Consider the following 16,339-nt stretch of genomic DNA (forward strand, 5'->3'; position numbering starts at 1 on the left):
GACGAATACCTTTCCAGGTGCCCCGTAGTTCCCTCGATTGTTCACGTTCCCCGGTTGGATCGCGACCGTGGGCTTTGCACTTGGGGGTTGGGTACACTGGAAGGCCTTGTCTCCTTCTCCTCCGCAGTTGAAGTACCGTAGGGTGTTTCCGAAACAATCCTTGCCCCTATGGTCCTTGTTACATCTCCTGCAAAGGAATTGTCTTACGCTTGCTTCGTTGTATCTTGTAGGCGGTCCTTGGCTTGGCGGGTTGGTCGCTCTTGCGTTGGAGTCGTTCCGTGTCCTTTTCACAGTCGGTCCCCCACTTTCGGTATTCCTCTTGCGGATTTGTTCTTGGACTCACCATTGTAGGAGTTGGATCCGGTAAAGGTCGGCGACGCTGGTGTAAGCCTCATTAAGGGTCATGTGCTTACTTACGGTTAGAGCCTTTCGAGCTTCGAAGTTAATGCCCGCCACAAACTTCTCTATTTTAGTCGCCTCTGTAAGCACCAATTCAGGTGCAAAATGAGCTAGCTCAATAAATCGTTTGTGGTATTCCATGACCGTGATCATTCCCTGTTTCAGGTAGAGGAATTCTTCGTACATGGCTGCCCTTATGTGTGCAGGGTAGAACCGTCCCCGTAATCGTGCCTTCAAGGATTCCAATTTGAATCCTGGTTCATGCCTACAAGCAGGTCCTTCGTGAACCCACTAAAGAGCGGCCTCGTGTCCGAAATAGAACGAGCTATATCTGAGTTCCTGTTTGGTGGTGGTGGTCGGTTGTTGTTATGAAGGATGGCGTTGCTTAGGGTCTGGGCGACCTGAGTCAACTGTTGTAGGTTTTGAGCTAACGAATCGTGGGCAGAAGGCTCAGGGGTTCTTGATTGACTCCTTGTTGGTGTCATTCCGGTGTCTACAGGATCAACAACGATCGTAACGGTAAGTTAGGGGTTTGCATCTATACCTTGATGCTATAATTATGGGGAATTTTTAAGCTAAGCACAAAATAGAGTAAGGAAAAGTTAAGCAAGTAATGATAGATAAACTCACAGCCTCACCGCGCGTCCTAAGTTCCCTAGATCCTATGTACTTAAGTACCCAGACTCCAAACTTAATGTTCTAAAGTCTTGTCTTAGGGGCCTTATCCTAGGGTCGAACTTATGCTCTGATACCAACTTTAACACCCCTAAATTTTAAAATATTTAATGCTTATAAAATAAAGGCGAATCTAATATTAAATCCCAAATAGAGCATGAACGAGACATAATAGTTGGGGTGCTATGCCACATCTATGCTGGAGAACTTAGATGCACAGGCAGTACTAACTAACCAAACATAAATCCATAAATCCATAAATCCATGATCGAGTACAAACCACGGTATGCAGGCCAGCTAACTGAATCTAAGACTATCTCGACCAGGTCCGGGGAATCCAACTAGCGCACTCCAAGCCATTAAACTGCACCTGAAAAACATGCGATGTAACAACCGTCAGCGAATAATGTTGGTAACCCACTCCAATGCGTTAAGTACAATATAGGTGGATATAAGAAATCATTTTGAAACTGGAATACATATATACTTACGGGACGAACACTAATTTAAATCCAAGATCAAGACTCAAGACACAACAACAGACTCGATATTATTGAACAATCATGCGTCCTAAGAACACGATACAAGACATGATAGACAGATAAGCATATAAATAGCAAATAGAGACAACAAAGGGCATCAAGACAGTCGTTTAGTAAGTAATCATAAAGTCACACAATCCATCCTCCAACCTTATACCAAGTCCCAACCTTGTAGCTCCCATCGGTCCTTATATCAGTTCCAACATATACCTCCAGGCCACCCATATATCGCCTCCCTTATTCCTCCGGGCAACTACATGCCCCCACCGACAAACCATCTTTCATCCACCAACATATCAAGATAGCGTCGCAATGCCAATCGCATGATCCGCACCTCTAGTGCCAATATCAAAGGGTCAGCGCATATAGCCCTGACATAACACTGCAGAACTTATAACCTGACCCATGCTCAACGGCAAGCTAGTCGAAGGTGGTTTGTGCCTTTAGCACAGTAACCGCTAGGCCTGTACCTTTAGTACAATGACCGGGCACAAGTGGTGCCAACCGCCAACAATTTATTTCCACCAATCACAATTTCATCATCATGTGTTACCTCAGCACAAACATCTGCTAGAGCTTTATATTCGGCCTTTATAGAAGATATAGCAACAGTTCTTTGTTTCTTGCAGACCCATGACACAAGATTAAAACCAAGAAATACAGCAAAGCCACTTGTAAATTTTCTATCTTCTCGACAGCCAGCCCAGTCGGAATCAGAAAAGGCATGAATTTCTCTTGAAGTTGACTGCCTGACTCGTAAACCAAAATTAACAATTCCTTTAACATATCTTTAGACTCTTTTTAGATGCTCCCAGTGAGTAATGGTAGGAGCATGAATGTGTTGACATAACAGATTGACGACAAAGGAAAGATCAGGACGAGTGATAGTTAAATACTGTAGAGCACCTGCTAAACTCCTATACTGTGTGACATCGTCATATAAATCTGTGTTGGTACTCACGATTTTGGAGGAAGAAATAGGAGTAGACAATGGTTTACATTCTGCCATTCCTGCACGTTTTAGAATGTCATGCATGTATCTCTGTTGCGAAAGCAAAATTTTATCCCTGCATTTAATTGCCTCAATTCCAAGAAAAAATTCTGGTTCACAAAGATCTCAAATTTTAAACACAGCAGAGAGTTTTGCAATTAGCTGAGTGATTAGGTTCTGATTATTTCCCATCAAAAGTATATCATCCACACAAACCAACAGATATACACAATCAGATCCTTGTCTTACATACTACTTTTTTCGTGTCTTATTCATTAAAAAACCTCAAAAAAAAAAAATTCCATTGCATTCTCGACAATATTCTTGAATCTTGATACATGTTCCTTAGTTTCTTGAAAACCAATCCTGAAAGAGTTTTCACTTTTTCCCGTCCTATATCAACGAGACCTCACACCCCCTAAGCACCATATTACCACAAATTCTTTAAAGAAAACAACCCCGTCTCACCCTTACGTATATCCAAAGCGCATTTATGCGAAATCACGACGCAATCATACCCTGTCCAGATTTCCCCGTTCTGTGACCAGTTTCAAAGAATGAACTATATCTCGAGATCCACTAGTCCGATTTATGTGAAATTTTGATATGTTGTAGATATCCTCTGGGGATTTCTTTTAATATATTATGCACTACCTAATTCCTTCTGGTCATTGAGATATTGATCTTCAAAGTCAGGGCATTGTTTCTGTTTTTCTGGGTGATTCTTGAAATTCTTGATTCTGTTTTGAAGTGCTTGTGTGGAACCACTTGGTCCGAATTTTTGGTGATATTTACAGTAATTATTTGGAGGTTATTTATCAAAAAAATCAAAAACAAATCAAGAAAGTTGAAAAAAAAAAAGAAAAGAAAAGAGAAAGCAATAAAGAAGAAGAATAAGGTTGGGGAAAGAATTTGGCTGATAGGAGAATTTTGGAGGGACAAGGAAGGGAAAAAGTATAAGGTTGGAAGAAGTTCTTGATAGATTCCTAATTGGTTGTGGTACACGTGAACCTCTTTTATATTCTATTTGTCTCTATCTTTTAATATTGGTCTTGCATATCTTTCTACCATACTTCATTCTTTGCCTCCCTTTTTCTTTCAAATCTTGGTTAGTTTCTTTGCTCGTATTGTCCTTTTTCTTTGCTTCTTGCTCTCAATTTTATTACCTATCTCGCGGTACACCCTTACTCTCAAAGGCTTGTGAAGTTTTCCAAGGTACGTTTTCTTGAACTTTGAGGTTGAATCCATATCAACTTGAGTACTGGACTAGAATTTTCCTTTTTGGAAAAAGGCTTGTGAGAGTATCTGCCACCTTGAGCGATACACGAGTGGAGTGTGTGTTTGTAAGAGTGTGTAGTACACCACCAAAGCCATATAATCCACCTCTTACCAGCGAGCTGAGAATAGTGATGGAGCGAGCCAACTTTTTGGTTTCACTAACGTGATTACGCACACATATTTTTGTTTTTTTTTAGATATTTTTTTTCCTATACAGATGGCTGATCAAGTTCTAAACCTTCCCCAGACATTAGAACAAAAGATAGACAGGTTACTCAAACGAATGAATATTTTGGAGCAACGCTCACAGCAAGTGCAACCACCACACAATGATGAGCGACACCTGCCACCAGCAGGAAGAGTGGATCCTAGATATCAAAGGATCCCCACAGCGTAATGCGGAGTTAGGAAACATTAAACATGAAATTCCTAACTTCACCAGTGAGAAAGGACCTACCGAATACATAGAATGGGAGAATGCTATTGAAACTCCTTTTTATTTAAAGCACTATTCCGATCTTACAAAAATTAGGCAAGTGGCTACATCTTTTAAGGGGTATGCATTATCTTGGTGGCGAAAAAGAAATAGAGAGAGAGTTGCTAATTTTATTCCCTATGAATCTTGGGTTCAAGTGATGGAAGATATGCGTCTAACCTTTCGTCCTAAATCTTTTTTCTATGATCTTGAAAGAAAATTGCAGGGAACCGTGCAAGGAACAATGTCAGTTGATGAGTACCACCAAACTATAAATATTTTGCTTGAACAGGGAAACGTACATGAGGAAGAGGCAAAATCTATTGCTCGTTTCGTACATGGATTGAACTTAGAAATTCGATATGGAATGAGTATTCAGAGATATGACACCCTTTATGATGCCTTGTATGTTGCACGTGAATCTGAGGCAAAAATCAAAGAGATGAAAATGTACAAGGCCAACAATGGTGCATCAAAATGGAACAACACTTGTTCCACCTCTCAAAGGCGTGATGAACGTCCTCTTCCAAGGGATTATTCATGAGACAAAGGTAAAGAAAAGGTAAGTGAGGCAGTGAAGCCTCAACGTGATAGAGAATTGATTTGTTATAGATGTAATGGGAGAGGCCACATAGCTCGTGATTGCCATAACAAGAGGGTAGTTAAGATAACAACACAATCTGAAAATTTTACTTCTTGTCTTGAATATAAATCTGAGATGAGGTTTGTGACCATTTTGAAACCCCCAATGAACATGTTGAGAGATAACCATTCATACCTTTAGATTCTCATTCTAAATATGTTGATAGTGAGTCTAGTCATACTGTTGTTATTAAGGAGGTTTTGAATGTTCACCCTTTAAAAGAAGATCAGTCTCAAAGAGAAAATATATTTTGTGCTAAAGTGTCAATTAGAGAGAATGTGTGTGTTATGGTAATAGATTCTAGAAGTTGCACAAATGTGACTAGTGCAACTATGGTTAATTTTCTTCAGTTACCTTTGCTTAATCATCCAAATCCTTATTGTTTGCAATGGTTAACTGATGCAGGAGAAGCTAGAGTAACCAAACAGGCTCTTATTCCTTTATCTATTAACAGTTACTCTGATGAAATCTTGTGTGATAATATCCCAATGCAGGCTGCTCATATCTTGTTAGGTAGACCATGGCAATTTGACAGAAAATAAGTTATGATGGAATGAAGAACACTTATGTGTTTCACATGAATGGAGTTACATATGTCTTGCCTCGTTTGTATCCTAAACAAGTAGAAGAAATTCAATTGACATTGATGCAAGCTCTCAAACCAGCATCAAAGGAAGAAATCAAAGAGAGAAAAGTGGAACCTCCATGTTTGAAATTGCAATCACCACTCCAATCTTCTAACTCAGTTTGTAGCCAAACAAAGGGACCACAATCAGTAATACAGTGGAAAGGACCAGCCCAAGGTGTCAAAGTGCAACTTCTCTTGGTAACTACAAAGGATATTAAGCAAGAGAAAAGAAGGAGAGTAACTATTTACTCACTTTTATTTCAAAAGCATGCATTAAAATTCTCTATATTTGTTTGCCATGTTTTTATTAATGACCTACTTGCCAGATGTATTAGAAATTTGTTTGCCTCCATACATCCAAGATTTCTTAATTTTGATTTTACTAAAACTTTATTTGATAGAGATAAGGAATCACTTGGAAGTTATAAGGCACATTTGAAAACTTCTTATGGCAAATACCACTTGCACAAGGGATTTTGGTTCAAAGTCAATGGGATTGACACTTTTTGCTTTGTTTTGGGCAATGATTTAATTGTTGATTCACTTATGGGACATTTTGATTTTCTAAAGAGTAATGATCTTTTGCATGAATATTTTCATTGGCCAAAGAAGAAAAAAGATGTAGAATCTTATGTTCAAAATTGTGCTACTTACCACCATAATACATCTAAATCATTACTTGATATTTCCATGAATTTTCTGTTTGTTTTTACCTTAAGCTCTAGGAGGAAAGATTTTGTGCTTTTTGACAATTCAAACAAGATGCATAAATTTAATGTCTCATTTTGTTGAATTATTACCATCCAGAATGTTTAAATTCCCTGATGTGTCATTAGACTTAATTGCCTTACTTGTTGATTGTAGGATGATGATTGGAGCGACTCGTGTCAAGAATCCCAAGAAAAAGTTCCATGAGCGTGATAAAACAGAAAGTGAGCTTGCTACTTTGTCTTTCACTGAAGATTTGGATTTGATGACGAATCCTTTTCAAGAATGGGAGAATAATAGGAACCAGTACACATGGAACCCAGTAAGGGTAAATAGTGGGCTCATCACAAAGCCCATAACTACGACCTTAAAACATCATTGGTGGAAGAAACAACAAAGACCAATAATAAGTCCATTCGATAGAGGAAAATATTATAGTAGCCAATTTCAAGTGATATCATGGATCGAAGACAATGCTTACAAGATTCGAGGTCGAATCATTTTCAAGAAGGGGAGGATGATGCGGCCCAACATATGAAGATCCATTAAGAGTACTAATTGGACCAATCACAAGACCCAAGTCCAAACAATTAAGGCAACCCTTCATTGGTGATGTTCACAGATTGTGGAAATCCAAGTCAAGCCCATTTGCAAAATATGAAGAACTCAAAGCTTTTTTTTTTTATAATTGTTTAAGTGCTGATTTTGGTGATTAAATTAGGCCCAAATCAGCCCTATTATTTTTTGTCATCATTAATTTAAATTTTTTGGCAAAAAAAGAGAAAACACTAATTTATATTTAGAAAGGATTCCTTAAATCCCTTTCTAAATAAAACTCTATTTACTTGTTTTCTAGATTAGGTTTAGGACTCTTTTCCCCATTATATTTAGAATTATATTACTGCCCCTATACCTATAAATAGGGCACATCCATATCAGTTTCGATGAGGCTTTAATTCAATAAAATTCTTAAGTTTTTCTTTACACTTGTGTAAGAAACCTTATGGCTAATTGTGGACTCAATTAGTGGCTAGTCGTGGACTCGACTAGCAAATTGATTCGTGGATTCGAATCAATCTTACTTTCTCCAACCTTAGATTTAGGTTCGTGGACTTGTTCTTGAATCGAAGGAAACTAGATCCGACTCTAGTTGATTGAAGATTGCAACATCAAGGTACTTGAAGCTACATGGGACTCTTCCAAGTCTTTGAGGATTCGAGACAAAGGGTTTCTCGTGAGGTTTAAGGTATTTTGATCCATCTCTATCTTTACTTTGAGAGCATTCTTGGGACAATATTCCATCTTTATGTGAACCTTGGAGTTCATATCAAGTGATAAAATAGAGACACATCCATTTTCGATGCTTGAAAACCAATAGATAATAGAAAAGTGTGCACATGATTTAACCAAGCCCTAGGGGCTTGTTTTAGGCCATAAAGAGATCTTTTCAGTAAGCAAACATAATTTGGATGATGATCATCAATATAACCAGGTGGTTGCTTCATGTACACAGTCTCAGATAAATTTCCATTTAAGAAGGCTTTTGAACATCAAGTTGTTTAATAAACCATCTAGACGATAGAGCTAGAGAAAAGAATAACCTGATTGTGGTTGGTTTAACCATTGCACTAAAAGTATCAAAGAAATCCTGACCTGGTACCTGGTTAAACCCCTTTGCTACAAGTCTTGCCTTATGCCTCTCAATAGAGCCATCTGCCTTTCGTTTTGTACGAAAGACACATTTGCACCCAATAATGTTCAAACCTGGCTGAGATGGCACAAGTTGCCATGTCTGATTTTGTAGAAGGGCATTAAATTCTTTGTCTATAACCTCACGCCATTCTTGAAACTTAACTGCATGTGCATAACAAGTAAGATCTGAAGGACACACCTGAACCGTTAGTCGTTGGAGGAGCTTGAGAGCGACTACGAGTGTTTATCTCGTGAGTTTGAATTGTGGATTTAACAGATTTGCCTCGACGACGACCGTGAGGCCGCTTGGCAGGTTGATTTGTTGGCTCAAGTGGTTCGGGCTCGGGCACGTCTAGCGGGTTAGAATTTGTGTGAGGCGGTGAGGGCGGTGTGTCGTCGCTGCTGTGCGGATCAAAAGGTGCCGCGGGTGGAATCGGGAAATTCCCGCGGGGAGGAGCAGCTGGTGGCATGTGATGAAGAACAGATTCAACATAGGGAATATTTTGCACGGGTTGAGAAGACTGCACAATAGTGTTAGTAGCAAAAGGATAAACTGTCTCATCAAACCTTACATGCCTACACACATAAATCTTGTTAGTCTGTAAGTCCATGCACCTATACCCCCGAAACGACTCAGGATAACGTAGGAAGACACATGGAGATGACCGGTATGAGAGTTTGTGACGATTATATGGCTTGAGATATGGATAACATAGACACTCAAAGACACGAAGAGAATATGAGGGATTGGAAGCATGAACTTTAAAGTGAGGACTCAGATTATTTAATATGACAGATGTCATTTTATTGAGTAAATAAACTGCAGTTTCAAAGTCATAATCCCAGAATTTATATGGAACAGAGGCACGGGCTAAAAGAGCCAGATTAGACCTGTTTCAACTGTGTCTACGTTTTCTTTCGACACGACCGGTTTGTTCATGGATGTAGGCACATGATTGTCTATGAACGATACCTAATTGAGTAAAGGAGTGATGCAATTTTTTGTATTCAGCTCATAAATCAAATTGAATGGCTTTAATCTTTCTATTAAAAAACTGTTCAACCATTGTACAAAATTTATCAAAGATGACATACAGATCAGATTCTAATTTCATGGGAAAATACCAAGTATAACGAGTATAACTATAACACCCCTAATTTTTAAAACATTTAAAGCTTATGAAATCAAGGCAAATCTATTATTAATCATCCAAACAGAGCGTAAACTAATCATAAGAGTCGGGGTGTTATGCCACACCTAGATTTGAGAACCTAGATGCACAGGCTACAACTAACTAATCTAAGCATAATCCACAAATAATATTCAAATACAATTCAAGGCACACATGCCATAACTATGACTAAAACTAACTAATGCTAAATATGCGGGTCCGTCTAGCGCACTCTGAAGCTACTGGTCAGTACCTGAAAAATATGCGGTATAACAACCGTCAGCTGTTAACCCACTCCCACGCGTCGAGTACCATATAGGTAGATATAAGCATATCATTTTGAAACCGGAATACATATATAACCTAAGCAACTCTAGCTTTTAAACCGAGATCATGACTCAAGACACAACAACAGACTTGACACTATAGAACAATAATAAAGACTAGCGTGCATCCTAAGAACACAAGGCAAGGCATAACAAACAAGTGAGCTCATAAAGAACAAATAGAGACAACAATGGAATTCAAAGACAATCAATTAGCAAGTAATCATCAAAGCACACAATCCATCTTCCAACCTTATACCAAGTTCCAACCTTTTTACTCCACTCCATCCTATATCAGTTCCAACATGTACCTCCAGGCCAACCTTATACCTCCTCCCTTATTCCTTCGGAGCAACTACATGCCCCACTCCGTAACCACCAACAAGTCCACCAACATGGTAGCACCGAAGTGTCATTCGCATGGTCCATGTGTAACACCCCCCAAAACATGCTAAATAAAAAGCCTTAACACATGCAGATAACACAACTAAACACTAGCACAGCGGAAGATTAAAAGATAACTGGATAAACGTAAATCTCAGTCATGGGGTGTTACGCCACGTTTACCAACAACGATAAACGCTACAGCAAAATCTGCATGGTTCACAACTATCCCAAAACTCACATGTCTATAACTAAATTGGCTCACAGGTCTAAGACAAACGAAAGGAGCTAAACTATCGGCACTAGACATCGCGCTCGTCTAGACATCACCTGAAAGAACACAACAAAAACATAGAACAACGCCCGATCAGCGAATAATGCTGGTAACACACCAATACCTGTTAAGTATCATACATAGATAGGATATATATACAAAATCATTTCAAAACGGAATACATATATATAAGTGTAAAACCAAGAGTAAAAATACCAACTCAAGACTCATCACTCTCAAAGATAACACGGGAACACATCCCAAGATCACAAAGGACAACAACAACTCAAGGATAAAGACACGACAAATGGCAATACATGCCTAGGCAACACATGCCTTTGTGACTACACATGTCACAAGAAGAGAACACACAACCACGGCTACACAAGCCCTCGTGACATCACACATCACGAGTTGATATGCCTTCCTTATGCCCTGTTCTAACTTTATGGCTACCCCCAACCTTATATCTAGTTCCAACCTTTACCTCCAGGACCACTGTATACCAAGTCCAACCTTATTCCCCCGGGAACCGTCGTTCCCCCTCCAACAGTCCTCCAACAAAACCACCGATTTCATAGTACACGAGGTACCGTACACACACATGGAAACACATGCCCTTGATAACACATGTTATCCCAGTAACAATCACGTGAACCTTACACAAAGGCCACAGCTCCATAATCACGTCACGGCCACCACGAGGACCGCTGCAATACCTTGGTTAATAGTGTCCCATACCACTAGGACCACTGCAATACCTTGGTTAATAGTGTCCCATACCACTAATCGTGCAATCCAGGTAAAGCCACACACGCGTCACCCCTCAACAAAAATCAATCAACAGATCACAACGAAGGTATGAAACATACTTACTCAAGGAATGGGTCACAGCCCAACAACAACAACGATGAATAACACGATCACTCGCCGGCGGCAAGCCTCCAAGCAGCCGGTGCCCGGAGGGTATTCGTCTGCCGCTGCCGGCGATGCCGATTTGGGCAGCGGGTAGGTGGCGAGTCCTCCTACCCCCACTGACTCTCTTTCAATATTTTGGTCCCGGGATCTCTTGTGGAGCCCGAAACCATGTTTAGATACTTTTAAACACAAATGACGACACCATGTAGTCAAATAATGGATCAAAACCAAGAATCATATTGAACATATGCTAACATGACTTCTAAACATAAATAACACCCGAACATGCGAAATTCCACCCAAATATACCAAGGATATCATAATACGAAATTCACAATCCATCCTAGGGCTCTAACCATATTCAAATCATGATTTTTATATTTAAAATCAAGAACATCAAGATTTATCAAGAACATCACACAATCATCAAGATTCTCTTATAATCATCAAGATTATCAAGATCAACACATAAAATCATCTCATCAATCATCAAGATCATATCATCATCATCATAAACGATTTATCAAGACACAAGCATAGAGAATGAGCCAAAAAAGGAGATTATAGCAAAGAAAATAGGTTTTGTTGAGACATGAGTTACCTCTTAGCCTTAATTAAATTCTTTGGCTATTAAGGGTCTTTCTCTAAGATCTCCTCTTCTTGATTTCTCCTATGTTGGTGATAAGAGAATTCTTGGGGATTCTTGTGTGGTGATATCTATTGTGATGTCAATTCTAGGTGCTTCCTATGTCCTTATTTATAAGCGTAAGTGTCCTAATTAGGGTCTGAATGATATGGGCCTACTAATTCTATTTTTTATAGGAGTATGGGTTTAGTTTAGGGATAAGGGTCCATGGTCTATGGTGGACCCTTCCAAGTTAATTGATGGAAATTAATTCTCTTTTTTGGGTACATAATTAAATAATTAGTTTGGATTAGAGGTCATAACACGGGGTGTTACACTCTCTTCGGTTTTTCGGGTCGGAGTGTGAGAGACCCTTAGGATTGGAGATTCAATCTTTTGGGAGAATTAAATCCTTCATTGTTTTAAGGAAAAGTATAAAGTAGGGAGTTTCTGAACTACTGTAAAAATATTGTTTCACTTCTTTTCTCTTTTACTCTTTTACTTTCATTGTCGATTCAACCAATTCTCACACACAATCTTCATACATTTTGCAAAACAATTAAACAAGCTACAAACAAACTTTTTCATCAAAAATTTTAAAAAATCTATTCGAACCCCCCTCCCCCTCATCACCCTTCTAAACTTTTACTTGTCAAGACCAACACAAGTGTTATTAAAGTGGTTGTTCAAACGACTAACTAACTGATCGACTAAATAGATCTGATCTCTGATCTCTTTTTCAAAAACAAATTATTTGGTTTGTAGCTTAGTTAAAATATTTCTCAAAATGTCAAACTTGATATTGATCCCTAAATATTTTCAAACTAAATTTAAATATTTAATCAATGACATACTCATGCAAACAAAGTGCAATTAATCCATTGAACACTTCAAATTTATGCAATTTCACCTGATAGCAGGTTACCATCAATTTTGTTAGGAACAAGTGTAATTAGATTTTGATGATACCAAACTTGCTAGGATTGTAGACCCCTATTTTCCTTTTGGTTTGGAACTTTCGCTTTAGACGAAAGATGTTGTAACTCAACGTATGATTCGCACTATGTAGTACACGAATCTTGTTTGAGGATAGCATGATAGGTCTACTTGAAGACATGAAGACAAAGAGAAAGACGAGAGATCAACTCAGACCGAAAGATGGAAGGGTCTAACTTCGGACAATCATCAAATGACAATCAGCCTAGACGAAAGGTGTCATAGGAATGATATTAACAAAAACCAAGGAGCATTAAATGAATGGTACCATCTTGTCAGTGAAAAGGACAAAAAACCATGGTGCTTTTTATCATTATCGACTAAATAGTACAGCCAAATTAAATGCCCCATGCCCACTGGTCATTACCCGCTGATTATTGATTCGAAATTTCATCTCCCTCCAACGGATGAATTTCTCTTCACCTATAAATACCTCTCTTCACAAATAAGACTATATTTATTAATTTGTGTAACTCCTGATGTTTATATGCCATCTCATCAACTATATTAGTATATTACTTTATTTCTTTCCTACCTCTTTAAGCACACATTCATTTCAAGTTTAGTATTGCCTACAAAGATATCAGCTTTTCAAGACTAAAGATGTAGTCACAAACTATAAAGGCACAAGTGTCAAATAGGCCCATTTACTACTGCAAAATGTTCAATTCCCACCCTGAACTAAATTAAGTGTCAAATAGATCTATTTACCAGCTAAATTTGTTCAATTGACCTTTTTTACAGGTTGCCTATTAATTATTAAAATAAATAATTAAAAAAAAATTAAACAAAAAAAAAAAAAAAAAGAACAGTCACTCGCCGGACAGCCGGTGGCTGCCATTTCAAAGACAACCGGACAGCCATGGCTGTCTAATATGAGGTCCAGATCTGGACCTCAAAGGCCGGGAACGAGGCCGCCCTCGTTCCATATGGCCATGGACGGCCATGGCCATCCCCGGACAGCCATGGCCGTATGGAACGAGGGCGGCCATGGTCGCCACCCTCGTTCCCGGCCTTTGAGGTCCAGATCTGGACCTCATATTAGACAGCCATGGCTGTCCGGCGAGGACAGCCGGTGGCTGTTCTCTTTTTTTTTTTTTTTTTTTTTAATTTTTTAATTTTTTTAATTTTTTTAATTATTTTTTGAAAAATTTTAATTATTTATTTTAATAATTAAATAGGCAACCTGTTGGTAACCTGTAAAAAAGGCCAATTGAATGAATTTAACTGGTAGATAGACTTATTTGACACTTAATTTAGTTCATGGTGAGAATTGAGCACTTCGTAGTAGTTGATGGGCCTATTTGACACTTGTGCCAACTATAAATCATTATGTCATGGTGCATGAATACAAATAAAAGTTCCTTTATTCTTGTTTGCTGTTAAGGATCCGGCAGAGGTTATATGCATGTGCACATGCAATATTCTATGCATGTCAGTTAGCCAAAGGTAGAGGCCAAATATGAGAGAAAGGACAGAAGTGAAGAATGCAACCTAATGGGAAGATGAGCATGAAGATGTTAAGTATTGTGACAAACCAGTGCACCAATCCATATTAATTTTATTACCTAACCGTGTACATCACCACATATAGTGAAATGCTTCCCCTCAGGAACATTGATGTCAATAAGTGAGGGCAATGCTCTTATCTGCAACACAAGTTGGTATGCATATCTACCAAATAAAATCCAAGATTTTAGATGGGAAAATATAGAATGATTTTAAATTTAAAGAACAGAGAACTATATAAAATAATAATAATAATAATAATAATAATAATAATAATAATAACAACACGATTAACACCTTCTATGTAAGTTCTTTTGGCTTTTGAATTCCTCCATCATTTTCTTCACAAAATCTAAAGTTACAACATCTCCCTCGATCCTGGCACCAGTGTACTGTGACTCCACTTCTACAAGTAAATAAGAAGCAAGAATCAGAAGAATGACTCTAGAAGCTGAGAAGTAATGTGAAAAAATGAAAAAATTTGGCCCTGAAGTAGAAATTCAAACTATCCCCCATATATAGAATGGTGACATAGGATCCATATACTATCCCCCAGCTAGATCAGGATTAAGGCTCAGTTCAAGTTGTAAAAACTATTTCCATTTCTATAAGCTGTTGGAATAGCACAATGAGTAAATGCATATAATTTCAAGCATATATCTAGGTTTGTGATCGCCCAGCCTCTTTTTCTGTATGCTTCACAAACTTCTTCACACAAATTACAACAATCATCATCAAACTGCAAAAAGAATACAAGTTGATAAAGAGTGATACCTTAAGAAAAATCATTTGTAGAATACACGAATTACCCTCCTTCATGCGCTACTTCATGCACAACATGAATAATCTAAAATCAAAACAAAATAAGTAATGATGAGAAACAGTAGATGCCATATTAAAGAGGCCTTCGCATCTATTTCCACCGGATAGAGAATTTATGACAAAATTTTCAATTGTCAACCATTTTGAAATCAACCTTTAAATATTAGTCCCTGACTCCCTGTAGATAAACTAAGAGCAATTTCTTTGCCAAAACAATGAAACAAGAATATACAAGAGCATGTGCTATGAAAAAAGCAGAGTGTAAGAATCCAAAAGAAATGTGCCCATCAAGCTTTATATAAAACATTCTAGAAGCACCATAACTGAAAGCAATACATAATATCCAATAATCCAGAATGGCAGAGCCATGTCCAAATTCAACACTGGATTCAAGTCTCAAAAATCAGCCACAAACTAGAACTTCTAAAGAAACAACTAGCAATAGGAATATTATCCCAAAATTCGAAAGGAGCTTAACGTAATGAGTTACGCAAGAATGTACAGTACTAACCAGAATGGCTAAAAGAACAAATCGGTTGATCTTTGAAGGAACCATGGGAAATTGCTGCACAAATATCTAATTTTACTCATTACAACCCACAACATCATCTCAGGTACGGACCTACGTACTTAGATCAGATCTGAGATTTATTTTAAGAAAAAAAAAAAAAACAAAACAAAAGCAAGGACAGATCTGAGATTTACCTTTGGTGCGGTGGTGCGGAAGGGGTGCGGCGGTGGGAAGGGGTGCGGTGGTGGCTGCGGTGTGCTGTGCAGTGGCTGTGCTGTGGTGAGAAGAAAAGGACGACGTTGGTGGGAGTGTGAATAGCTTTTGGCCGTGAGGAGATTAAATTAAAATTTATTTTTTTTTGAACAACCTACAACGTCGGCTAATAGAATAGCCGACGTTGTAGGCTTTTAAAAAATGAAAAATCGCACTTTTGGTCCTTCAATTGTTCTCAGATATGCAATGTAGTCTCTTATTGTCAATTTTGCAAAATTAGTCCCTCAAATATTTCAATTGTAGCCAATATAGTCCTGCGGTTAGATTTATCACTAACTAGTGTTAAAATCATGGACAATTTGGTAATTTCACAACACTAAGTTTTATCCCCAATTTCTTCCTTCATCCGGCATTGACTTTTCAAATTTGTCCTCACACCGGAATCCATGGTCACGGCAACGCCGACGATCGGCGGCGGTCCGGTAGCCAGAATCTGCAAATTCTAGAAATGTTCAAGAAATGAATACGGTGCAAAGGCAATAGAGGAGGACTGGAGAC

The 16,339-nt window shown here is 38.4% G+C and overlaps 1 long non-coding RNA gene across 2 annotated transcripts; it reads right to left on the reverse strand.

Annotated features, from left to right (window-relative positions):
• Positions 1-1,283: 1,283 nt before the first annotated feature.
• LOC109168270 lies at positions 1,284-15,897 on the reverse strand. 2 transcript variants are annotated; one of them, XR_002052057.1, is made up of 6 exons: positions 15,763-15,897; positions 15,569-15,622; positions 15,010-15,082; positions 14,533-14,641; positions 14,295-14,400; positions 1,284-1,444 (listed from the first exon to the last, which is right to left on the reverse strand). It is a non-coding gene; the product is annotated as an uncharacterized LOC109168270 (long non-coding RNA). The 2 variants fall into 2 exon arrangements; XR_002052056.1 differs by lacking the exon at positions 1,284-1,444 and adding an exon at positions 9,135-9,456.
• Positions 15,898-16,339: the final 442 nt, after the last annotated feature.

This window comes from Ipomoea nil, unplaced genomic scaffold, assembly GCF_001879475.1.
Source record: "Ipomoea nil cultivar Tokyo-kokei standard unplaced genomic scaffold, Asagao_1.1 scaffold3195, whole genome shotgun sequence".
Lineage (NCBI taxonomy): Eukaryota > Viridiplantae > Streptophyta > Magnoliopsida > Solanales > Convolvulaceae > Ipomoea > Ipomoea nil.